We start from the raw sequence: 26960 nt of genomic DNA, 5'->3' as shown, positions 1-26960 counted from the left end.
TTTTTTAAAGTTTTCTATGTTTTTTTCTTAGCTAGTGGTGAAAACAGTGGCGGTTTTTTCTAAGATGCGTTTGTCTGGTGAACTCCTATAAAAAATATTATAAATAGGTATTATGTTTTTTTTACCACACTCAAACACCGCACCTTTAAAATTCCGTGTTAAAAAATCCACCCATCAGATTAGTACTGCCCCATGGCGAGTCTGAAGTGAATAAATTTTATTTGATTAATTTGTGTTATTTCACAATTAATTAATTAAAATTAATTAATTAAAATAATATATAGTATATTTGCGGCACGTTCCAGAGTGGAAGATACTACCAGTATCGCCCTGGTGTAAGACCACCATTCAGAATTGAAACGTTGCTCCAAATGGCTTTAGCCGTGTTTAGTGACTAGATCTGAATAGCCAGGTACTTCCCCACCTTCCTCTTTCCCTTCCCCACTTGCCTTCAGCCTCACAACATCCCCCAATTGGGGATGCCATAGTCTTACTGGCTCCAGACGGGAGCTGTTGGGACTCTTGTGAGGTATTCACTATAAAAAAAAAAAAAAAAACGATTTGTGCGTTATGAATGTCAGCGACTATTGGGAGACTTTCTTTTAGAAATAGTTCATACAAAACATACTGGGCCATACATATAGTTAATTACTATAATATTACAGTTAGTTACTTAATTACTATAGTATTACAAAACTATCTTTTGTTACATACAACATTACATTATTTAGCCGCAGAATTTAAGAAAAACGCCGAAATGTGTTTTTGTTAGGTCAACCTCTGGCGCATAGATGTGGTAAGATTCTTATAGATCTAGGGAAAAATATACAATATAACATCTGAAAGCTTTTTTATCTATGTCTTTTAACCTCCGATTAAACTCCTAAAGAGTAGGCCACGAACTATTATGAATATTATTATAGTATATGATGATAATAATATTATGTAATAATAAATATAATATTTATATATATACAAATAATCGCTTATAATATAATAATATATTTCATAGATCGAAGTGTCACCGCTCAAGGCGGAGATTGGTGCTAGTATCCAAAGCTATATAAAAATATCAAGTGAAGAATTTTATTACATGCTGCGAAAGCTGTGACAAGCTAAAACCCAAAACCTTTGACAGATGAATTATTTTTATATTCAACTTCCAATGTGAAATTGGATATAGTAATTTGTTGTTTTCTAACTTCAAAAGTTAAACGTGAATACAATTTAGAAACATAGGACTCCATTTCCATGGACCATGTAACATAATAGCTTCCCGCAAACCTGCCATGGCACTGACCACTATCCTCCACAACATTCAAACATTATGCATTCAAGAGCTATCATCAATTACCTGTTGAAATGGCTTCCCTCAAGTATTTGGTCCAACTACTAAGCGTCGGTGCAAAGAGCAGCAAAGTCTGTTATTATTATAACGACGAGTTTGGCGACATTTATTACACAACTGAACTCGCCGAGCATTGTGAAGGTTTTAAAACATAAACTATGCTCGGATGAGGGATTGTTTTAATGAATAGTGTTTCTGCCGCTGTACTGACTAGAATTTTTTTTTTTAAATAATACTATACCCCTATAAGGTTTTAAATACTTGTGACATAATAATACAGTGCTACAGTAATCAAGGGGTAAATTTAGCTAATTCCAATATTATGTAGAACCCACGAGTGATAAAGATGAATAATATATTATGTTAACATTAGTAATTATTTGAGAGGTATATTATTATAGCCTTCTTGTAACTACATTCTGTTCTTTAAAATTCTTCGCAAGTTTAGCCAACTTCATGCAATCTAGGTGCAAGCGAGGGTATAAGTGACTCAGTTCTGATTTTTTTTTTAATATTTTAAAAACAAACAACATACCTTTGTATACATTTTAACAGAAAAACGTAAAGATATTTTTTTGTATTCTTTCTACAGTATTGAATTATGGTACATAAATGTAACTAGATCTTGGTTTTCAGGTTCCCAAAAATATTGATTAAATTTTTTTTTCCTGAATAGCATGTTCAGTAAATATCATTTACAACTAATAACATACAGCACATATAGCCACATATAATTTATATCTCATTTATATTTAATTAAAAAAACTTCATTTATGGCAATGAAACATGCAGAAATTGCAGAATGAAAATGCAGAAATTCTCATAAAACCATGAGTTTTTACTACAGGGTTTTCCAATAAGAGGTGCAATTTTGAATAGCCCTTTATTTCGGTAGATGTTACTTTTAAAGCTGTTATTTTTTGACATTTGACAAAAAGAAACTACGCCATTAATAAAAATGGAACGATACATGCTTCAACAACGCATTGAAGTTATTAAAATTCACTTGAGTGAATCAAATGCAAATCATCTTGAGTGATGAGGACCATTTCCACCTCGGTGGCTTCGTCAACAAGCAAAATTGTCGCATTTGGGGCTCAGAAAACCCAAGAATTATTGTTGAAAAGCCTTTTTATCCTCAACGTGTGTTTATGGTCCGGCGGAGTCATTGGACCTTACTTTTTCGAAAATGAGGCTGGAGCAACAGTTACAGTGAATGGATTGCGCTATCGAGAGATGGTTAATGATTTTTTATGGCCGAAATTGAATGGTATTGATCTGGACAACGTTTAGATTCAACAAAACGGCGCTACGTGCCACACAAGCAACGAAACCATTGATCTTTTACGATTAAATATCAAAATAACACGTCTTATTGGAAAACCCTGTATAGCATGAGGAATAAGGCCCTCGACTAGAAGGTGGAGGAGGCGGTTTCAAAACACCGGCGTGCGAAAGTAAATAATGCTTGTGTTGTGATGAAGTACTTAGCCAGTCGAGGAATTGAACGTGCGACGCCTGGGTGGGATCATTTCAGTTACTGACAAGTCACGAATTTTAAAAATTATTATTTCACGAATTTCTCATTTTTAAATAAAATATAGTATATTTGCGGCACTTTCCAGAGTTGAAGATCTCAGCATCGGCCTGGTGTAAGACCACAATTCATAATTGAAACGTTGCGTGAAATGGCTTTGGCCGTCTCTGATGACCAGATCTGAATGGCCAGGTACAATCCCACCTTTCTCTTCCTCATCTCCTTCCCCTCCCTACTTCCCTCCTTACCTTCAACCTCATAATATACCGCAATAGGCGATGTCATTGTCTCATTGGCTCCAGATGGTTGGGAGCATATTAAGGACTCTTATGCGGTTTTTACATGAAAATAAATAAAAACGAAATACTGAAGAAGAGATTCCAATAAGAAAACTACGCCACCATAGAAGCAAGAAAAAATATTAAGAAAATAATTCTTGTATTTAGACTTAAAAGATGGACATACACGATTACTTGTAGGTATCCAAATGGAGTAACAGGAGAGAATGGCAGCAGCCAGGACCATCCAATTAAGGCGTGATACAATCAAGTGAAAATAAGCCTAATAAACCGCTAGATTAATAGAACATCTTTCTGATGCTTGAACCGAAACTAAATTTTGCCATCCTAGACAAACTTACATGACGACCATGTTACATAAGAAGACGTGCTGGTTTTACAATATCAAGGACTATTATTATCATTAAAATATTCGATCTGTTTAAATTGTGATTCCTCGCCTGTAGAAAGTGTGAGAATTATCTGCTAATAATTCTAATTTCCCGCGGACTTTGTCGGTTCGTTAATTAACTGTGAATCATTAGTTACACATCTGGTATTTAATGTTATCCGACTGGCTCAACTATATTTACTAAAGCCGCTTACAAATTATTTTGTCATTAGTAATAATATCATAATATAAATGTGTTCCAAAAGTAACGTAATAAAACTAAAAAAAAGTTATAATAGTTTTAAATAAATAGTATATGTACAACTCGTGTTGGCATTATAGAATGCATATTCTTATACGGATTCACGCATTTGAAGAAACCAAACACCAAATGAATTTCTTGAATGGGAACGAGACACGCCAAAACCAAATATATGGTTTGGCATGACTGGGTCAGAGGTTTGTGGACCTATATTATTCCGGAGGCTACAATTACAGAAACCTTTTCGTCAACATGCTTTTAGACGACCTCTTGGGCAAAGTGGGTAGGTTTCTCGACTCACGTTTTTAAACTTTCATACTTTATATTTGCTCAAAAGAAGAGAAGGTCTTTTTCAAAGTCAGATTTCAAAAAACTTTGTACATAGATAAACTTCAGTTAGTTTATAATGATTTTTTTAAGCTAACTTCATTTCAACATTAAAGTAAGTAGATCACGCATTTAATGCAAAATTTGATAGCTCATTCGTATTATCATAATTCCAGAAATCAGAGACCTTATTTATTGACTCACGCTTAGAATGTATACTTTATTGGTAAGTTGTCGAAGATTACATACAACATTGTAACCTGAGTTTGAACTTATACTCAAAACATCCAAATGGGCGAGTAATTAAGTAAAGCATGGTGATAAAAAGCATGATCATCCCATTAAATCAAGCACTCCTTTTAGTTTTCTTGTAGCCCGATTATGGGGAAAAAGATAAGACCGAGCACATTTATTCCATGTTAGCGCGGTTTAAAAAGAGGATAAATATAAATTTGCTGCTTAATTCTATTAATCTCTCCCTTAATCCTAAGCCTCGGAAAGCCGGTCACGCCTGCCTGCTTGTGTGGCATTTCGGCGGTATGTTTCATTTCTATCTTTGGAAGACTTTATTTACGTGGTGCCAAAGAAAAAAATATTCAATCTACGGAAAAAAAGAAGCCAATCTATTAAAAGAGATATTAAAATAAAACGTTGAAATTGAACACTATTTAAAAATGTTTTATTAGATTACTATGTTTCAAGGCCAATACGGCGGATTAACATAATGATTTTACATAAAACAGGCTCTCTGTGAATTTTTCAACAACTTTGATATTGCCAAAAGATCACAACAAGTGGGCAACACTAGATTGGGTTCTAACTAACCATCAAGTCGTTTCCCTGAAAAGGTAGTCAGGAAGGGCGGACTGCCAAACAACTCCGTCTTGGCACACACTCCTTGCCTCATTCACATTTATACATCGTCTCATACATACATACCGACTCAAGTATCTGATTCATTTGGTCGTGCCATATCGTCCTGGGGCGTCCCTGACTTCTGCTACCATTCACATTTGCATCATATATTTTCCTTCGCTCATTCGCTCTATATGTTCAAACCATCTAAGCGTTCCTCATTACGCTTACATCAGCCTTACACTCTTTGCGGATCTCCACATTTCTACACAATTATACATGGTTTTACCACACGTACGTCTCAGGGATCTCCGATTGGGTTCTAGATTGGATTCTTCTTTAATGTATGTATCATCCGGTGAATACCAGTACATCCTTTGGACAAAGGAGTTTTTCTTATAAAGCTCCGTCGCTTTATAATATGCCGGAGAAAATATAAAAACTTTAGGTTTCGTCGAATCTATTCAAGAAAATGGTAAAAAATTAGTACTATCTGAGAATCATACGAGCTGAGAGTGGTGATGTTTATTGGATTGCCCATGTCGTGGCTTCTGTCATGAATCACCTTAGGAGCCCCATATTCGATGTAATCCATGTGTATATATGTTATGTGATTAAATATTATTGTAAAACTGCTCATCCCGAGACAGAAATTCTGTAGTGTGATGAGCAGCGGAGGAAAAAAAATTGTTATTCACCGTGAAATAATTATTGTAGACACATCTTTTAGTATTCATATTCAACAGCAATGAGGATTCTACATCGTTCCTTCTGACGTAAAAATGTAAAGGGTCTTAAATTTTTATGGATTCGTGAAAACTGAACTTACTCTAAGTATAAAATCTGCCTCACTTTCAAAGCCTTCGGCGTTCGCGATGTTTTCAATGTGAAATTATTGAAAAAAAATGCCTACGTTCTAATGTAACTCCAAGATCTCTAATAATTATATTTTTGCTCCATTTAATATTAAATATTTTGTTGCTCACAATAATAATGTCCTTAAACCTTTCACAATTTAACTTTGCTTAATTTATTTTCAGATAAGTTTCTAATCAGGTCCAAATACAAATTAAAATTGTGCGGAGCTCTTAATAATCCCTAGTAACGTATACAGAATTAAATATGAGGCTCATAATGTTGGTAAATAATACAACACAATGTATGCAGTACTAAGGCAGCTAATTTGTAGAACAAAGACTGACTGAATCGTCGAATACCTTACTCATTACTAATTTCTATTAACATTCCTCATTCTCTATATAGTATACTCATAAAAGCATGTTGACTTGAAAACTATGAGCAGCAAACATCGCGTGGGTATTTATGTATATATGTATTCATATGATTAATATCCAAACCATTCCGACGTGATCACCCAACAAAGGGTGCATTCATGACTACTTGAGTCTGCCTCTTCATTCAATAAATTCATGGTTAGATCTAAATAATGCGAGTCAGGGCTTTGCAATCAACGGGGGAAGGGGGGGGTGCAAGCTGGAACATTGTTACAGTTAGTGAAAACCATTTGTTCCTACGAAAAAAATAGCCTTAACAGGACGCCTGGCAGAAATGAATTGATTTTTATTGAAGGAAGTGAAAATGTAAGTAAATCAGTATTCAAATTTTTGATAATAAAACAATTAAAGTTATTAGGATATGCACAAATGAATATATATGAAATTAAGAATTCATAATTATTTAGAATAGGTACATTGTCAATTTGGGTGAGAGTTGAAACAGATATACTGCACAGAGTTTTAGCGGCCACGCGGAAAGAACAAAGGAGGTGCTGGCCGAATGAAGATTCTTCTCGTTTTGCCACGCTATGCGCACCAAAAGATGTTTCAAATTAAAAATGTAGCTTTTACAATATTCCTTCCGTTTTATCTCATCGCAACGAAACATCTTGTTTGTCTGTTCTATTTTATGATGAGTGAATGCAGAATCGGCATTGTAAAGTGTAGTTAGAATTTTACGTATTTGTATTTGTATGAAATTACATAATCATGTAATATATTAGAAAACAACATCCTAAAAATAACATTAGAGGTCTGCACTCTTTTCTAAGATTCCCCAAGTTATTGTGAATAACTTATTTAAGCTTATAGACCTCATTGTAATATTTAATCATTGGTTCCGTCCACATGAACAATGCACAACGCGTTGAGCCGCAAGAAGTAGCAATTTAAGTTAAAAATATATATATAATATTACACTGTCTCCACACGGCAGGCGTTGAGGAAAATAATTTCCCTCGGGGACCATGTCATCTTTGGGTGTGCTCTGTGGGGATCTTTTTGAGGAGAATAAGGAGTAAACATGGGTCCTGAACAGACTCACGTTGTAGGTATTAGGAAAAACAGAAACGAGTGTAAAGAACTAGTGTTAGAAACGACCCATTCCCATGTGACTAATCCAGAGGTAAATTCCCAGAGGTGGCTGCCAAATTAAACAGTGGGGTGCACTTGCGATTTGTCCAGGGGCAGTAGTAGTGGACTGCGGACCCTGTACAGTACGCCCAGCTTGACTGGCTTTTATGGAGCCCCCGTACCTGAGCTGGCTAGTTAGAGTTACGCCAAGCATATCAAAGGAAGGCATGTTGGGAAGGTTGGTACTTGAACATGGACGGGAAGGCTTCTATACTTTATTATGCTCTTTTGATAGTCGAGAGCGGCTCAGCGCGTTGTGCTCTGTTCAAGTGGACGGAACCATTGATGAAGGTATTTATCAACAATCGAAATTAAAATTAACGGACTATGAACTAATTAACACCATGATATCAAAAATGTACAAACTTAATAAGGAAAATCAGTGAAAAATATTATGGTTTAAATTTTTTCTTTCATGTAGATCAACAAAGGCTGTTCTAAATACTAGAGTTTTATTATAAATAATTAATTATTTATAAATAGTAATTTGAAAAGGAATACATCTGTTTATCATATGTCTATGGTCTACAATATCCATAAAGGGATTTGCGAATTCGTGGAAAATTCCCGAAGTTGCAGGAAATTTCAAAGAATTTTCTAAGAATTTTCAAGAATTGGGTTTTCTGCGAGGAAACCTTTTTGTGAGGAAATTAGGGAATTATGTGCATTTATTGATTATCCAACTGTATAGAAAAAAAAATTACATTAATTGTATGAACTTTCTATATTTTGTTACCTTTCGCAATGAATATTTACAAAAATCTTCTTTTATAGCCTGACCGAAAGAGAAAATCCAAAAGACTAGATGATATAAATAAATGCTAATTTTAATAGAATTTTGCAGGTAAGGCAAATTGTGGAGAATCTGAACATCTCTTGATATCTTGTGGGTATTTTAGAAAATATGCATTGGCAACCTATTTTAATCGCCTGGGGAGGAACATACAATAACCATGGGAAATTCTCTAGAAATTATTCAGAAGTCTATCATTAAGATAATGTACCAGTAGATCAAGACATATCCCACCGATCAATTTTTTCAGGAAAGTGACATTATGGAACTAAGGCGGATCTACTGTATCCAATGTCGTAAATTTATATACACTCGTCCTTATAATTTTTGTAAAAATCCAAATTGTTCTAGCAAGAGACACAACATATGCGTGTACAAAGTGCCTCACTGCAGAAATAGGCTAGCCCAAATACACATTAACTATATTGGCCCAAAATTGTTTAATTCCTTGCCGAGTTCCATCAAGATGTGCCAAAACCTAAACTCGTATAAAATAAATGTCAAAAGCTGGGTAAAAAAGTATTAGAAAGTGAGATAATTTTTTCTATAATTTGTACTACGAATATGATACCTAAAATATTCCATTACCATCTACATTTAAAAAAATTACTTCTTTTAAACTGTTTTTTATTAAATACGAAGAAACTCCAGTAAAATCATATTAATCTAACTATATGTAGGTACTATATATATATATATATATATATATATTTTTTTTTTATACTATTCATATTTTTTTTTAAATTTCAACCATAGATAATGTAACCACCACTGTTTTGAATACATAACTTATAATGCCTACGCACAGGTTTCGCATTTGTGGGATTTTTTTGCATAAAAAACCTGTATGCATAAAAAATTTTAAAAAAAATCTATGCTCACATTCATATTATAACCAACGAAAATGTTGAAATTAAGGTTTTTAAATACCGGTAAATGGTTTATCGGGAGCGATTATGGGTGTATTTTAGCATTTTGGTTCAATAAAATAACATTCGTGACCAGATGTTAACATTTTACCTCGGTTTCTTTAATATTAAAAACGGAAAATCTTAAGAATAAAAAAAGTCCAGATTCCAATACAAAATACAGCGCCGGTTGAAAAAACGTTGGCCTTTTGAGACTAGTTACGTCACTGGTCACGTCCATAAATTTGGTTAGTTTTCGGGAGAAAAATTAAAACTTTGAAAATTATTTTAATTCAAACAACTAAAAAGATAAAATGATATACCTACTATTATTTAAATTAGAAGGATTATTCATTATTGATAAAAAAGTAATAGAGTTCTAAGGAATATCGCAATAAGTTGCGAGCTGCATAAATATAAAAAAATCCGTAAAAGAATTGATGTCTTGAGGAACATATTTATCGTTATTTTAATTATTCTGTTGGGATTTAATTATGTAATTTTATTATATTATAATATCACGATGGTTTTAATTATACAAATATCTTCTCTTATTTATATTTATTTCTATTCAAAGGAAGGTAATCTATATTTGTTTTTTTTTTGATATTATAATAAAGATGGATAAATAAATTATCGTCACAAAGAGTTATTGTAAATCCGTCCCAGTTGCGACAAGTAACTTTTTTTTCTGTCTTTATCTGTTTCATATTATTGAGAATTGTTTAAATAATGTTATCAATTATAAAATACTAAGGTTACGTTTATTACCAAACTAACGAAAAAACAATTAACAATATTGGAGGGATGTCGTAGGGTTTAGATATTTAAACTGTCGAAACTAAAAAAAAATACATTTTGGTTGGATATGGTTTGAGATTTTCACGCTCCAAATTAAAATACATTTTTTTTTATTCAAACCAAAGTTATAACGTATTTAGATTTGACCAGAAATTGCCATTCACTAATATTTTGTAAATATTTATCTTATTTCAACTTTTGAAATGTCAAGCGTTCCCGTCCACCGTTCACCCTCCGCTCAGATGTTTATCGTCCCTTCCAGAAAAGCAGGTATTCCCCCGAAACGCCACGACAGGGATAGTCGTAAGTAATGGCTAAGTCGCCTAACTAAGCATACCCCTCGGTGTATATTCTGCAATGCACACAAGTAATTACTGGCGAAATAACCATTTACTGTTGCAGCAGCCCCGGTACAGTTTGCCAATACATATTGCGGTCGAGTTAAACACCACTTGCCATTAAATTCCTGTCTGAGTGTGATACGCCGCTCGATATTCTTGGAAAGCCACACAGCTTATGGTCTAGCCACTTATCATTGTGTAAGCATCAATTGCGCTTGTTTGGCTTCTCAGTAAACATGTTAGTTATGCTTTGTTAAGTCGAATTGACTTTTCTTGGAACATGGGTTTTGTTTTGGAACTATCATTGATACTTTGGTTGCTAATCGATTTTTACTGATAGGGGAGAGGTGGTATGGAGGAGCCACTTTTTTCTAACCGTCATATATTTTTATGAAGACTTTTTTCTACAAATTATTTTTACTCTATACTTATTAAGTAATAATTATTTAGCTAAAAATATAAAAACGTTAAAAAAATCCGAATTTGTCTCTTCCACAACCAGTGTGTAATGAAAGAACAGCATGAAGTATCGACGGAGTCAGGTAGAAAGAAAATATGAATTTTAGGAAGGTACACAAATTCACTGTATTCAGAAACATACTGGCTGACCGGAGGTTATGTGAACTTGAATTAACATCGGGAGGTGATTACTACACAAAAGAAAAAATAAAAAAGATATATTGCAATTTTTTCTATAACTTAGTAAACACCACTTTTTGTCACACCACAAATTATATTATTCATGTGAAAAAATATACTTATATAGACTTTTACCGCTTCGTCATTGCTGTATCAATCGGTTGTTTTCAAAATTCATGAAATAAATTAAATTACTTTAAAATCGTAAACATCACAGGCAAACTATTAAATAATTACAATCAGAAATCTACTTTTAGAGTCGACAACTTAAGAGTTCGCCCATATTTTAATTTGTGTCTACGAACCGTCGAAGATATATGCACAGTAATGAACCGTTTTGTATTTAGCTCCCGGTTCCTTTAAAACGCAACCTTATTTAAGAAAACTTATCTACGCCACCCATTGACTAAATACGACCATCAATGACGCCACTTCTTTCCGAAATATGTAAAACTATCCGTGCGTTCTTCTAATGCTTACCCAAATGCGAATAGTAATCGTAGATCATCTAATTATTCGAAATAATAATTTTTTTACGCAATTTTGATGCAAATTGACCCTCGTTTCAAGAAGAAAACACGCATGATTATTTTTAAATACTCCATCAAATGATTATTTTTGGTTCATACACAAAGATTTCGCTGTTCAAGCGATCACCAAATTATTGTTTTTCGTTTATATAAACATCTTTAAATATCTAATTCAATTCTCAACAGAAATATGAATTCAATAAAATTGAACCATTGAGAGTCTGCAGTTCATAAGCTTCATATTTCGAATCCCTGAAGACTTCAACTACTTACGCAACTGAAAATGCACGTGTTCTCAAAGAGAAAGCTTAAACATAATTCATCTAACATTTCTACTCCCGACTGCGCAATCTGATTTTGTATCTTCTCAAATATTGTACAAGCAAAAAGGCAGCTAGGAATTTGCAAATGTCACGTTCTGATACGAGACCTTTCACCTATACTAACACCATAGTAGCAAATACATCACAATGTTATTTTTCTATATTCATAGCTGCCTTTTTGCTTATGACGGTATGTTTGTATGTAGCATATTTTATTTTTTTATGTGTAACTTTTGATAATTTAGGTATGTCTTCCCACTAATAAAAAAGAAAGTGGAAATTGTTAGCATTGACCAAATAATTCATTAAGAATTTTTTTATGTATGATTTATTTCGTTTTTGCAGCAACCCAGCAATCTACATAAGTTTTCCTTGAGAAAAGGTTTTTTTTACCAAGAATCAATTTTTTTTAAAGCATATAATATGCAGTGTATAAAATAAATTTATTTGTTACAAATATACATTTATAGTTTATATTTACTATTATATTAAATCAATTTAGGAGTGATGTTTTACGAGTATATTATTTATTTTCAATATATAAATAATACCATTTTATTGTATATATTTTCATTTTACCAACCGGTTTCGGTTCACCCTGAGCCATCATCAAGTGGTATCTGATAGTATTAATACTCTAGCGTCTGGACGATGTAGGCCCTCTGATTGGTCAAATTTAAATTGTCTGTTTCGGTTAAATTCCGCTAACTTGAAAATTAAGACACGATTTCATACAAAAATAGGATCGCCTCATAATAATACGAGATTTCTTCAAAAGCATCGTTTCTCCTCATATAATTTTTGGATAATATCGAAGAAAATATGTTTTAGAAAGTTCATAATCCATTGGATTAATTACATTTCGATGAAAATTATCCACAGTTACGTGATTATGTTTGACGTTTATAAAAAAAATCACGCGTTCCTTCAATGGCCGATACGCACGGCTATAGATTAGATGGCCGACAGTGGCCGACAGAGCGCACCTCTGGCGGTTTAAAAACGAACCAAATGAATGGCGCGAATATTTAAATATGCAGCTCACAATATTTGACTACTTACGATTAACAAGCGTTTACTAAGAAGATTCCTTCTGGAAGCTTATCACTTTGTAATGGCATTTTTCATTATTATTTATATTTTTTTTTGTTTATTAATTATAACTGATTTTATATTGACATGTTTTCTAATTTCTAAAATTTCAAAATAATTTATTTGCGGTGCTTTATATGCTGAGTGAAGTATTTTAAGACCTGAATTTTTTATCGAATGTGTGATCATTATTCAAAAGATGATTTGCAAACTCAGATTCACTATTTCCATTTAGAGCCCAGCGATATTCTTTAGTTCTGACTTCAAAGTTTCTATTGGTTCTACCTTTGTAAAAGAAATTACAATCATCCCAATTGAGTTTTTAAACTCCTGATTTTTTTGTTTGAATTTTGCTATCTTTATTATTAAGAATATATTTCTTCATTGTTATTAGTGTAAAACACCAGTTGAATAGTACCAGGATTGTTTTTATATATAATTTTAGAAGTATCGTTATCCACAAACAGAATTCTACGCCATTGTTTATTTCTATCTTTAGAAAGACCGTTTGAAGAGAATATGTTTAATTTTTTTATTTAGTATTTCAACTATCAATTTATTAGAATAACCGTTATTAAATGCTATTTGTCTTATGAATATATTGTTTTATGGTTATATGCTATTTGTTTTTTTCAGGTCTTAAAGTACTTCACAATAAATAATTTTGAAATTTTAGAAATGAGGAAACATGTTAATATTAAAGCAGATATAATTAACAACAATTTTTTTATAAACTCTCTTTTAAATATGTTCCCACTCAACTGGTCTTTCCCGTCTAACGATATTGTAATTCCTAATTATTATAAACCCAGCCTACTCTTACCCCTCCCCCCTCCTTCCACTTCTTCTTTCCCAATTGCAATCTATATTTAATTTTTGACTTCGGTGTATACACAATAAAATGTAAACATTATATTTATTCATTTATTGGACAATTTGTATTTTTTTTTTTTTTTTTACAGTGAATACCTCACAAGAGTCCCAACTGCTCCCGTCTGGAGCCAGTGAGACTATGGCATCCCCAATTGGGGGATGTTGTGAGGCTGAAGGTAAGTGGGGAAGGGAAAGAGGAAGGTGGGGAAGTACCTGGCTATTCAGATCTAGTCACTAAACACGGCTAAAGCCATTTGGAGCAACGTTTCAATTCTGAATGGTGGTCTTACACCAGGGCGATACTGGTAGTATCTTCCACTCTGGAACGTGCCGCAAATATACTATATATTATTTTAATTAATTAATTGTGAAATAACACAAATTAATCAAATAAAATTTATTTGCGCATGCCGGGTTCGAACCCGCGACCTTCGGAATGGCAGTCCAATGCGTTACCACTGGACTATGCCGGCCGTCAATAGCGCCGCTTTTGTGAGAAATCACCTCAGGGGGGCTATATTGTAATAATCTACCTTTATATATGTTTAGATTTTTACTCTCCTGATGATGTTGTATATATAATCTAACTTTAAACTTTATTAGATACAGTAACAGTTGTAGGTAAAGAATTACCACCAGTTGGAGTAAAATTAACACCTTTTAATTAAACCGACTGCTAATCTCATCGCACAATTCCCCTCCTTTTATTCATAAACACGGGTACAATTAATCAATATTTAATAATCTATTATTTAAGTCAACTTTGTTATAACTATCTTTAATTGTGACAAACTAAACGATATTGATTCAACTTATAGACATTGACGGTTGTAACACATATTTAAGCACTGCAAGTCTCCTTTGAGCTAATTATATTAGGTACCTTAGATAACAGTTAATATCAGTTGTAGACATGTAGTCAATAATAGTGTTTAATTTGAAATAATCCATCACAAATACGTAAAATTTCATTTATTCAAACTACTGTCATTCTTATTATCCGTAAATTTAGCATGTTATTATTAATTAACTCCTTCCTGTTCCGTGTTTTAACAATATATATACTCACCCTCTCTCTTTGAATGTCCTTATATCTATCTATTAAATGTAACTGTTGTTAATATCACTTAAAATGGGCGAAGCCCAACGAAGAGCCGCCCGCAGGGCCTAGCAGAAAAAAACCCGCGGAGCTGGTTTTTAACTGCTAGTTTAAAATTATTATTGTTATTTTATTCTAATATTCAAATTATGTTTATCCACAAAGTGTTTGCTAAATGTGAAAATTTATATTTTTTGTCATATTTGAGTATTTTTAATCACTAATTAGATTAGTGACTAAAGTAGTATCCATGCCATAATTAAAAAAAAATCATATCAAGCATAACAATTCGAAAAACCTACTGTCGAATTGAGATTTTTTTGTTTATTTATATGTGCGTCAAATAAACAAGAAGAGGGAGGTGATTCAGGTAATTTTCATACTATAAAATCGCTTGACAAACTGAGTCTAGTAACGTTCGATTTCAAGCAAAAAACTGTTTTTTATTTATTTTGTAAATAATTTTATAAGAAAGCAAAAAATTTAATCAAGTGAAACTGTCACAGATAATTTTAGCTATAATACTGTATTTTTTAAAAGTTGTTTCTTTTATGCGTTCATACATTTCTATTGAAAAAAATAATTTTTTAGTAGTTTGCATTTATATTTTTACCGAGTAATTTATTTTTTTATTTGTATCTTCTCAAGCGAAGCGATAGGAAAACCTTCAATTTATCTAAAGCATATTTTTTTGGTATTCATAATGTACACCAATCCGTTATAAAGATTAATCAAAATAGTGATTTGGCTTTAAGCTTCGCCTTAACAAATGGTTCCATGACAACCTGGACAGTTGAGACTCTCAAGGGCGACACTGTGTTTTAGTAACCAGGGCAGAATACCGAACTATACTTTTTTGTTCAGTATGTATTAAATAATTTTTTTGAGTATCAAGAATAAAACAAAGTTCCATAGTTTTTAATCTTTTGTTTTTTTTTTCAATATTGGTATTTATTTCAAATTTGTTGTAACTAGGTCTGAATTCATCCAAATAACGCAGGATCTTCGATGTTTCAGTATTTGCAATTTTTTTTATTTTTAGAACATTCTTACGTCTTGATAATTTATTTTATTCCTTCCGAAAAATGGCAGATGGCAAATCGAATAGTCAAAAACATTATTTATATTTATAATACCTACACGAGTTTAATAAACGTTTGACCTCTCCAAATGGGTATCATTGTGAAGGCCCCTTCGATGTAAGTGATTCATACATATATTTGTAACTTTCTCCTCTTTTCCCACACTATTATTTTTTTACTAAATATATAACAAGATGAAATAATTTTATCATATGATACCATGTCTGTAAACTTATCTATGATGAAATAAAACCCCTTCGGTTTTGCCAGCCTAGCCAAGCACATTGTTTCATTCAGAACCTAATTAATATCATATTATTAATACATAAATATGAACGTAACGTAATTGGGGAATTTGGATGAATTTTGGATGGATGATTTGGAAGAAAACGTAGATAAAGTCTGCAGACTGTAGTCTGCTAAATACTACCCGGATTCTTATCTAGCCACCCGTCATTTTGTTGTACAGTGCTGTGTCCGTTTTATCTCGATTGTGTATCGTTTACAGACAAAATTTTGATTAGAAATAGTTTATTGTATTTTTTTTCGTTTGCTTGTAGGTATATAAATTTTGGCGAAAATACTTTTACAACTTAAATGATTATTATTTTATGTTTATCATGCTATTAAATTTACTTAACTTCCGATTTGCTCAGGTAGCAAAATTATCGGTTATTCTAATCACATTTATTTAGCATATATTCGATATTCATTTAAAAAACATATATTTTTAAAGTTACGTAAACAACGCTAATGCATATAACATCGCTCCTAAATAACAAGTGTATATTTTTTACACCAACTTTATAATATAGAATTTTCATGAAATGTAGTTTCAATTTATTTGATATTTTTTAAACCGTATAAAATATATGAATGAAACCTTTTACCATGATAAAAGAATTCTTTTCTTGATATTTTCCAAAAATATCTTCGCAATAATCTTCGCATGGACTTTCAATATACAAATCTTCCAATATAAGACCGCGTACCATATTTTTAAACCAAATTCGGTAACTATTTGTCCGCCTTGCCACGAACAAAGATCACTGAGCACTGAACACACTACACCAGTCTGTCAAGTTGTTTGATGTTGCAAATCAAATAATTGCGGTTACGGTGCCTAGGTAATAAATGTTACCGCGCGACGGTAAGTGGAGCGGCGCTTGTATTCCCAACCACCCTCTAAACCGTTAACACAAGGCGGAGGAACCGCCCTCGTGCGCGCACACTGGAAAACAGTCTAGAAACAGAGAAAGTTAGTTTTAAAGTGGTGGCTTGTTTTAGTGCTGGTTTAGAATACTCCGCGCTCGCATCCAGTAAGTGGCATCTGACATACTGCGAGTTGAGAAAATATTCTCAACATTTTGTCAACCAAACCACTCTCATCCCTTGGCATTCCCATCACATGCCGGAAGAACGCCGAGCGAGCTTTCTGTGTTCAAAACAGGAACAACATATTGAAGACTGTTTTCAAATTGGGTTAGGGTTTATTCCGGGCCTTACCTTAAAATTTATTGCCCCTGCCTCACTCCTTTACTTTTATCTCGTTCGTGTTTTTTTAATGTCGCATACGAGGTACCTATTAGTAATAATGGTAATGCGCATCTCGCAAGTAGGAAGCAGTGACATAGGGCAAATATTATAAAATCCTTCCATGATGAAATTCGTTCGCTTGCTCGTTATAAACGTGTTATTTTTAAAATGACCTATTTTTGAATTCCGATTTTTGATTCTGGATCGCATGAATAAATTAAATGGAATAATCCCACTTTCCGACATCCGATCACGCTAAAACTTAGCAGATCGTCTCATTGTCGATACCAATGCATTCTTTAATTGGATTACTTTAAATTTAATAACCTTACAGCACTTTATAAACGAAATTAATGTCGGTACTATCGAATTAGAATTTGGCTTAGGTGTTAGTGGTGTTTACTCCAGTCCCTGGAGAGAAAGGTTCAATCCTCAGTCACAAAAAAAAAATTGCAATCGGCTACTAGCCGGGCCAAGAGATGACGCAACTAAGTCAAAAATTAAAAATAAATGTATCATATTATATTTTTACAAAGTATATATATATAGTAAATTAATAATGTCTATTTTTTACTCGTTGTTTAGAATATAATATATATAGGTTCATTTAACATGTTTTTTGGGTCCTGGGCTCATGATTGTATTATGATAGACGTTATATATAATTTTACAATATAAATGAATATATTTAAATTAGTATGTTTCTAAAATTGAATTCTGTAGTGAAAATTAACGTTATTTTGAGGAATATGTATTATGGTAGGTACCTGTAATAAGATTAACTATTTATCTATGCCACAGTTTATGGTCAATTAGTGAAAGCTTTAACATTCTGTACCAATTATGTACATAAGCGAAGGTCTTCCATACTAAATTTTAATTAGAAAGTTTTATTTTGTGCATTTTAAAAATCATATTATGTATTAGATGCATTAAGATAAAATAGTTAAAACGGTGCATCAAAAAAAAATTACCGAAGGTTTGGAACTTTTTTATCCCCGATAGTCAAGGGCCAACGCGCACTAGCGACCTGGCAGCGCGGCCACGACGCGCGGCCTGGCCGCAGGGGTTGCGATTTGCAACGCGGCCAAAACCGCGGCTACGATCGTCAGTTGCACATACAGCGCGCTTCAAAATGAACGTTGGGGAAATAGCAGTGCTTTTGTATCTTATAAGTTAGAAGCGGAAAAAGAAAAGGAAAAAATATTGGGTTCATCCCTTGCTACGTGAAAGGCGAACAAAGGGATTATTTCATACTTATTTCACCGACCTTCAGCAATATGATGACAAGTTCTTTAATTATTTGCGGATGAGCAAGTCTTCGTTTGAAGAACTGTTAAGAAAATTAAGTCCATCAATCACCGGCACTGTAACTAAATTTCGCCCCTGCATTTCTGCCAAGGAAAAACTTGTTGTAACTTTAAGGTAAGCCTATGGCTATCTACTTTTATTCAAATTATTTCTTTATCTTCTTTTAAGTCTCGGTTGGCGTAGTCTTCACATGACATGTCCCACAATGCCCTCCTTGTCTCAATCTCGGTTATAAATCTTTAAGTGTCGAAAGACATCGGATTGATCACAAATCACGCTGTAGTTCCACAATACGCGCGGCCGCCGCGGCTAGTGCGCGCACACTAGTGATTTCACTACAATGCAATAGATCTAAGTAGCCGCAGCGGCCAGCGACTGAACACGGGCCGCAAATGCGTCGCTTCGATCTCGCTGGCCGCTGCGGCCTGGCGTGGCCGCTGGCCGCGTGCGGCCAGGTGCGCGTGCTCTATGGCGATTTCATATTAATGTATCTATCTCGATGGCCGCCGCGACCTGGCCGCTGCGGCCTAGCCGCTAGTGCGCTATGAACCTTAATGTATAAATCACGATTCAATAAAGATAGTTTTTTACTATTTATTATTTTACTAGGAACTTGTGAGTAGAATAAAAGTTTCAAAATAGACATGCTTTTTTCAATATCATTAGGAACATTGAAACATTCCCATATTTCGTTTTTATTGCCACAAAGGTATTTTTAACAAACTCTGAATGGATATCAATTTAACATTATTATCATTAATTTTATTACATGAAATTTACAACATATTATTACCTTCGTCCACACTTCCCACAACGCACTTAAGCCGTTCCTAACTGGCAAGTAATTTAATAAATTATTAATACATTATTATAGTCACAATTGATTTCATACACTTTATTTTAACTTTTTGACTATTTAATTATTTATTTGCTACACATTTTAAATGAATTGTCGCAAGAAAGCCAAGAGAAAATAATTTTATTTTTGACCGAAAAACAGTTGTGACAACGTTACATAAATTTACGAGCTGAATATTAACTAATCTAAAATAACTAATATAAATGTATCTTGGGGGGAAGACTTAATCACGACCAATGCAATAGAATATCTCTGTGAAAAAATTATCGAACCTCTAACATATCTAGTCAATCCGTCTATAAGTGAAAGCATTTTCCCCAAAACTTTCAAAAATGCTACTGTTAAACAAATATTTAAACAAGAATGCAAAAATGAAATAAAAAAAACCATCGATGAGCCTACTCGATAGATTTTAAAAAATATTGAAGAGAATAATGAAAAAACAACTTCTATCATACTTAGAACACAATAAAATATTATCGGAATACAGTATGGTTTTACGGAGAACTTAAATACTGGTGACAACACAGAAACTATTACATATATGAATCACGAAAAGTTTAGACAGTGGAGAAAAAAACATTGACAATCTGCATAGACTCACAAAAGGCTTTTGATACAATAGATCACAAAATCTTTTACGCAAAAGTTATAAAAATTGGTATGTTCAATACAATTCTAAACTTACTAAAAAGTTAAATGATGGAACGTATGCAGAGCGTTCAAATTAACAAGAAAAAATCAAACCTATTATAATTAACTATGGAGTACCCCAAGGAAGCTTACTAGGACCAATATTATTTCTAATATAAATCAATGATATCTATAACCTAGGAACGAGATTAAAAATAATTTGTTTTGCTGGCAATATATTAATTTTATTGAACGAAAGGGATTTGAGAAGTACCTACAAAGAAGCGGAACACGGTCTTAGTCTCCTGTATTACTGGCTTAAGAGAATTTCCCTTACACTCAATGTCAATAAAACAAAATATATATAACATTTTCAACAACATTCAGAGGACAGCCGTCGGATGACATTAATCTCGAATTACGTACATGCCAAGGAATCTATCAACATAATCAAGGTTTATCTTGCATCCTTCCCACTACAGCACACTCCAAAGCATCAAATATCTTAGAATTGAAATGGTTGAATAATATGACATTGACGTAATTACAAAAAACTCACCAGGTACGTATATTTTTTTCGAAATATCCAAAATATCCTCAACCTAAACGACATTGAAAAAGTATACTACCCTCAATCACAAAAAGAGTACGGGATAACTGGATGGGGTCTGCCTTGAGCTCTCACACAGTGTGGCTTGACATAGCCCAAGAAAGAAGACAATTCTGAAAATTCCTGTTAGTACTTCTATATGATACATATTTACAAACATGTACAAAATATTCACAATGTACAAACTTCTCCATTGAAACTAGTGAAAAAAAATATCGAGTGTTCACTCTATTCAGATACATAAATACACATTTTTTTTAATTTTTTAATTACATCTATTTGAATTTAGGTTTTTTGTTTTCGGTGATCAACAAAAGAGCTGAAACTCGGCACAGCAGATAAACTTTTTATCGATGGCAATGCATTCTATCAACTTTAGGTGATAATCACGTATCCACACACCGACATGTATGCATTTTTCTGAAATCGTATGACATTAGAGCATCTAATATATAAAATAAATGTCGGTCCTATCCGGTCGGCATTTGGCGAAGCAGGTAGAATTATCGAATAGAGTTGTTGTGCCTGGAAAGGCATGTTCAATCCTTAGTCAAAACAAAAAAATATGTATTAAGTTGCCAGTTTAAAATGGATATAATATAGTTAATAATACTTTGTTTTTACTTGTTATTTTTTCTGTTTTAATTTTATTTCCTTTCATTTTTTAAATCAACTACGAAGATTAGTGACTTAAGAGGACGCGAATTTAAATCTCAGTGAGTTCTAATAAAAATATTGCCAGCAAAAATGCCATCACGCAGCTTATGGCCTTGGCACATATTCCTTGCTTGATTCTCAATCAAGCTTCACAGACGTACTATTCTGTCGTACTGACTCTACGCAACCCTTCTCAAGTAATAATATTATTATATCAGTTTACGTATCAAAACGCTGATTGAAATACCTTTAGTAACTAATTTGTACTGTAATAATAATAATCGGATAATTTGTATGCATCATATAGGTAAAAATCGCGAAAATCAGCCACATAATTTTTACTCTCATTATAAAACGCACAAATTGGGAACGCTGTAGTTTTGAAAGTTACGAAAAGGGTATTTTGGTTAATTCTGTATTACTTATTGTGATAATTTTCACGATAAAACACAATAAAAATACTGTCTAATAGCCAATTTAATATATATTCCACACAGCAATAAACACATAAATTAATAGGTCGGCATAAATAAGAGCGGAGCGAGTATACAAAACAAGGTCTTTTCTTGTAAACAAAGCTAATCCTCCGTTGCGCTCGAGTATTTACACTATTCGGGCTGTGGCTAACAGGATACTAACAGTCCACCTGCTCCGAGGCACTACGCCACTCAGCCACTGAACAGATGAACTGAAAGAAGTGCAGTTGTGCATAAAATCAGTTCAATTTTTCCTTACTTCTGGTGAAATATATTACAATTTTACAAAATATTGAATTTTTTATTGGACACAAATTGGGTTTCATTGGCAACTTGGAGATTTTCGTAAGATTTCTTCTGAAAAAGAAAACTGATGTTGTGATCGTGTTGTGGGAGTATCCGTGTAACCGGTAATTTATTATTTTTTTACTGATTATCTCTTGATTTCATGAACCAAAAATCTAATTAATTTGCCTATCTGAGGCCAAGGAGAGTAAAGGTATAATGTTTAAAGTGCAACATTCATTTTGATCATTTGAACTCCAAAGTCTAATTGAGCAAGAGTAATTAATAATAGTTTGTAGGTAGCAATAGTGATGGAATGAACATGTGGAAGGATAACATTGAAAACGACCCAGAGACAGACCGCGAAACATGTGTATAGGCTGGGTGAAAGAACATTGGAAGAGGACCGGAAAGATTGAGGACTGGAGACGAATGAGTGGGACATCAAATGAGACCATTTATGAAGGAGATCGATATTCACCCTGGAATGTGGCGCGTCGGACTGAATAGTAGTCTCAGAAGGGCGAAACTTTGAATATCTACCACTTTGTAACATGCCAGATCGTACTTCAAGGGATAATCTGTTCAGTGTCGGAGACCGACTGTAAGACAACTAACAGAGGCCAGTTGGACTGAATAGCAGTCTCAGCGGGGCGAAGCTTTAAGTATCTACCATTATGTAACATGCCAGATCGCACTTTAAGGGATAGTCTGTTTTAGTGTCGGAGACACTTCTGCACTCAGCAAGGTACTCACCTCCCACCGCTGCTTGAGACCTTGCTACCAACTGTAACTAAACTAACAGAGGCCAGTTGGACTGAATAGTCTTTCAGCAGGACGAAGCTTCACTCTCAGGAATTATCTCTTCAGTGTCCGAGACATTGCGCCACTCAGTCAAGTCCTCGCCTCCCACCGCCGCTCTGGGCCTCGCTGGCGGCTGCAACTCAACTAACAGAAGCCGTACAATTAAGGCGGGGGACCCTTTCACATTAGCTAAGTACGTATTACATTCCTTTAGAGTACGCAAACGAGGTTTTTAACAACAACGAAAAATCAGATTGACATGCAATGCCGCAAGTACGACATAAATCAAGTAGTGGAGGAGCGTTGTATAATAATTAAAAATTATTTTTTAAGATGGTTTTTGTGACATTTAAAAGAAGTTGTTCGCCACCCCATACTAAGGTTTTTAATTCTGAACAAATGTAGTTTTAAGATAAACAATGAGTAGGAAATTTTCATATAAATTTTAATTCCATGCATTTTTTTATTTTCACCAGTTTGATCTTTGCTTCTTAAGTTTCTTGTATTTTTTAGTTCATGAAAATTAAATTTTAAGATTATGTTAAATTTTACCATGATTTACAATGTTTGTTTAAGTTTTCTAAAGTTTTTCGGTAAAATATCATGTTTTACCATGTCTAACCATTTTTTAAACCGGTTTCCATGTTATGTATAACTTGTTTTAAAGGTTTTTTTCATATTTAAACATGTTATTCTTGATATTATTTAAGGATTTAACCCCGTTTGAATAATTTTCCCCTTCTTTTACCACAATCTTTGAATATTTAACTGATTTTTTTACGTGTTTTATCATATTTTTACATGTGTTACAATGCTTTATAGTGTCTTATCATATTTCAGTATACATAACAATATTTAATGATTAAAAATAGTAAAATATTGCAAATATGGTAACAAAACACACTTAAACATGCCAAAGCATGGTGAATATTATGGGGAACAATATAAAACGTGGTAAAACAAAATTTTAGTTATAAAATCGTTAAACAATGAAAAATGAGATTAATTATGATAAAAAATGGGAATATATTGTCAATCATGGTAAATCGTAATAAAACGTGAATAAATAGTAAAACTCACAAAAACATACTAAAACATGAAAAATGTGAATAAATGCGGTGTTCAAGTAATATGTTTGGGATTGGTAGTATGGATTCGCAAAGACTTGGTGGAAAGAAAACCTGAATATCAAAACCTACAATTGTCCCACCTACCTAATGTACCGATTCTAAAAGGTCACCACTTAAAATGGACCTGTATAATTATTGCAAGAAGTCAATAAAAGTGACAGTATTCTTGTCGGAGCTCAGCAGAGCTCAGTGTAAATAAATAATTTTATATTTTGACATCATGTTTTGGGTGAAACCTCCAGAATCTAGCAGACTTTGTGGCCCAAATTGCGACGGGTGAGTCTTTTTTTTTAGAATAATCAATTTTGGGCTTATCTTATGTTCCAGAAACCCAGGTTTAAATCATTTAGGAATACTGTCTATGCACATTTGCCCTTATGACGGACAGTGTAATTCTGTCTGAAACGTTGGCTAAAAAAGGATGTAGTGAACACTGCATAATACCCCAAATATAAGTCAGTATAATTCTTTTGAATGTAAATCCCAAATCATATATGTTTCACAATATTTGGTTGCCTTTTTACAATGCATCTTAATGTGTCCTAAGGTTTTCAGGTTGTTTATCGTTTTCATGTTTTACCATCAGATTTCAAACACGTTTGAATATTTTTTATCGCCTTCCACAGCAAATCAGTCAATTTTTCACGTCTTTCTTCAGTTTTAACAAGTTTTACAATATTTTATAGTATCTTACCTTGTTTTAATTAATAAAAAATAGTAGCACATTAAAAAAATTGTAAGCTTGGTAAAAAAACACACGAAAACATGGAAAAGTGTTGTATAATATGGGAAAATAAAACAAAAAAAAACGTGGTACAAGACGGCCAAAACATTGAACAATAATTTAAAAGGCTTCGAAAAATGTAAACCCAATAAAAAAGTGTGATTAGGATATTTTATAGACAATACAAGAATGCTACTCTCAGACAGCAACTCTCTGACTATAATTTAAGCTTATGAGAACCTAAAAAAGGTAACTTTTTTAGGTTCTCTATTTTTAACCGTTCTTTTTTTTAACCGAATTCTCTTGGGCTTGTCGTGCATCTTAATTCAATCTGCCTATAGCTGATAATGTTGCTTATCTAGGAGTCGGTTGACTCATGCCATTACTTTCTTGAACACATAATTCAAAGATGTAACGTGAGACCATTTTATTGATGGATTTAAATACGATCTAGTACAGTTTGCACTGGATTCTTTCAGGGCACTTGAGCAAGTGAACGTTACGAAGTTGTTCTAAAATGTGCGAATATTTAGAGACATTATTTTGGATGTCTGGCATAATTGCCAATGCTGTAACTGGGATGTGAGAGTATTTAAAAATTGATTAATACTTTGAAGTAACCACCCGACCCCTCTGACAGACTATGCAGACACTGGACAAGAGTGAGTTTTAAAATTAAAGAATTATAATTACAAACCGCAAACGCGCCCTACTATGATGTTTGCTCGGCTTTTAAGATATTTTACTAAATTGATCCATATATATGTTACCACTTTTTACGTGGTTTGCCGGTGTTTGGTACGTATTTTTTCTCTGTGTTAGAGATAAATGTGTGTTTTGGCGGAATACATAAAAGCGATCAGTAAATTCACCGCATTTTACTATGTAGGTAATATTTAACAAAACTATGATGTGGGTAATAATGGTCTTTGAAATATATCGAACAAAGGTTTGGTATGACACATTTATTTTCAAGTCAGTCAGTCCTGTTTAGGAAAATTTTAAGCGGTGTTTAGACTCGACAAAATGAAGTAAATTGTTAAGACAGACTGTCTATTTATATCTGGACTAATTCATATAGAATCACGAACAAAATTTTCGTTTTCAGACTGGCTTATTTAAATTTATTGTCTACGGTTTACAATTATAGTAATATTTAAACAATATGAATCAGTAAAACGGAATATAATTATTTTTTTAAATTTTATATAGATATCATATATATACAAAAAGTAAAAATACCAATCCAAATTACCGGTTCTAACGTTACACATTTCATCGAGTTTTTAAATGGATTTCCCGAAAATCTTCCGAATTACATTTATAATATTACAATATTACGTGATAATGATATTACCTAACACTGTTCCAAGAATGGTAGATAGGATTATTTACTGATGTTTCGATAACATTATTTTGTAAAATTTAATTAATATAAATTAACCCGAGAAAGGAGAATCATCCATTGATTAACGATTCACTGGAATTTCGCTTAAAACATCTCAGTTCGTTTTAAAATATGTTTATTCAAAATATGTTTACTTCGTACCCTTTTTCTTAAAATGGTAGGTATTTATTATCAAAGTTCAGTTTTATCTTTTTGGATTGCTTGAGTTTTTCTTTAGAAGAAAACCCACACATGACGAATTTGATATAAAACTAATAACTGTAGATGAAAATTATACATGACCATGTTTATGTGACAATTATTAATGTATATAAGGATTTTTACGATGCGGATTGACTTATTCACCACTTCATCGGGTTATAACGCAAATTGAAGAAATAATGAGACTTGTTCCGAAATGTACCCTTCTTAATCTGGTGAATTTCTCCCAGTTGCACCAATGCATGTTTTTGTTTTGATATATTTATGACACTCGAGAAGTTTATGAAAAATTGATTTAAATATGTTAGGCAGGGGCTCATAACTTTTCCAACTCAAGATAGAGTTTCCTGTTAACACGCTGCTTTTTAAGATCTACGCTCCAATGGCGTGCAGTGACTCAACTTTTTCTTCAAGTTGA

The sequence above is a fragment of the Hesperophylax consimilis genome, chromosome 23 (genome assembly GCF_061612785.1).
Source record: "Hesperophylax consimilis isolate HC1 chromosome 23, BYU_Hcon_1.0, whole genome shotgun sequence".
Taxonomy (NCBI): Eukaryota; Metazoa; Arthropoda; class Insecta; order Trichoptera; family Limnephilidae; genus Hesperophylax; species Hesperophylax consimilis.
The sequence above is the reverse complement of the archived record's forward strand: the minus strand, read 5'-3'. Positions refer to the sequence as shown.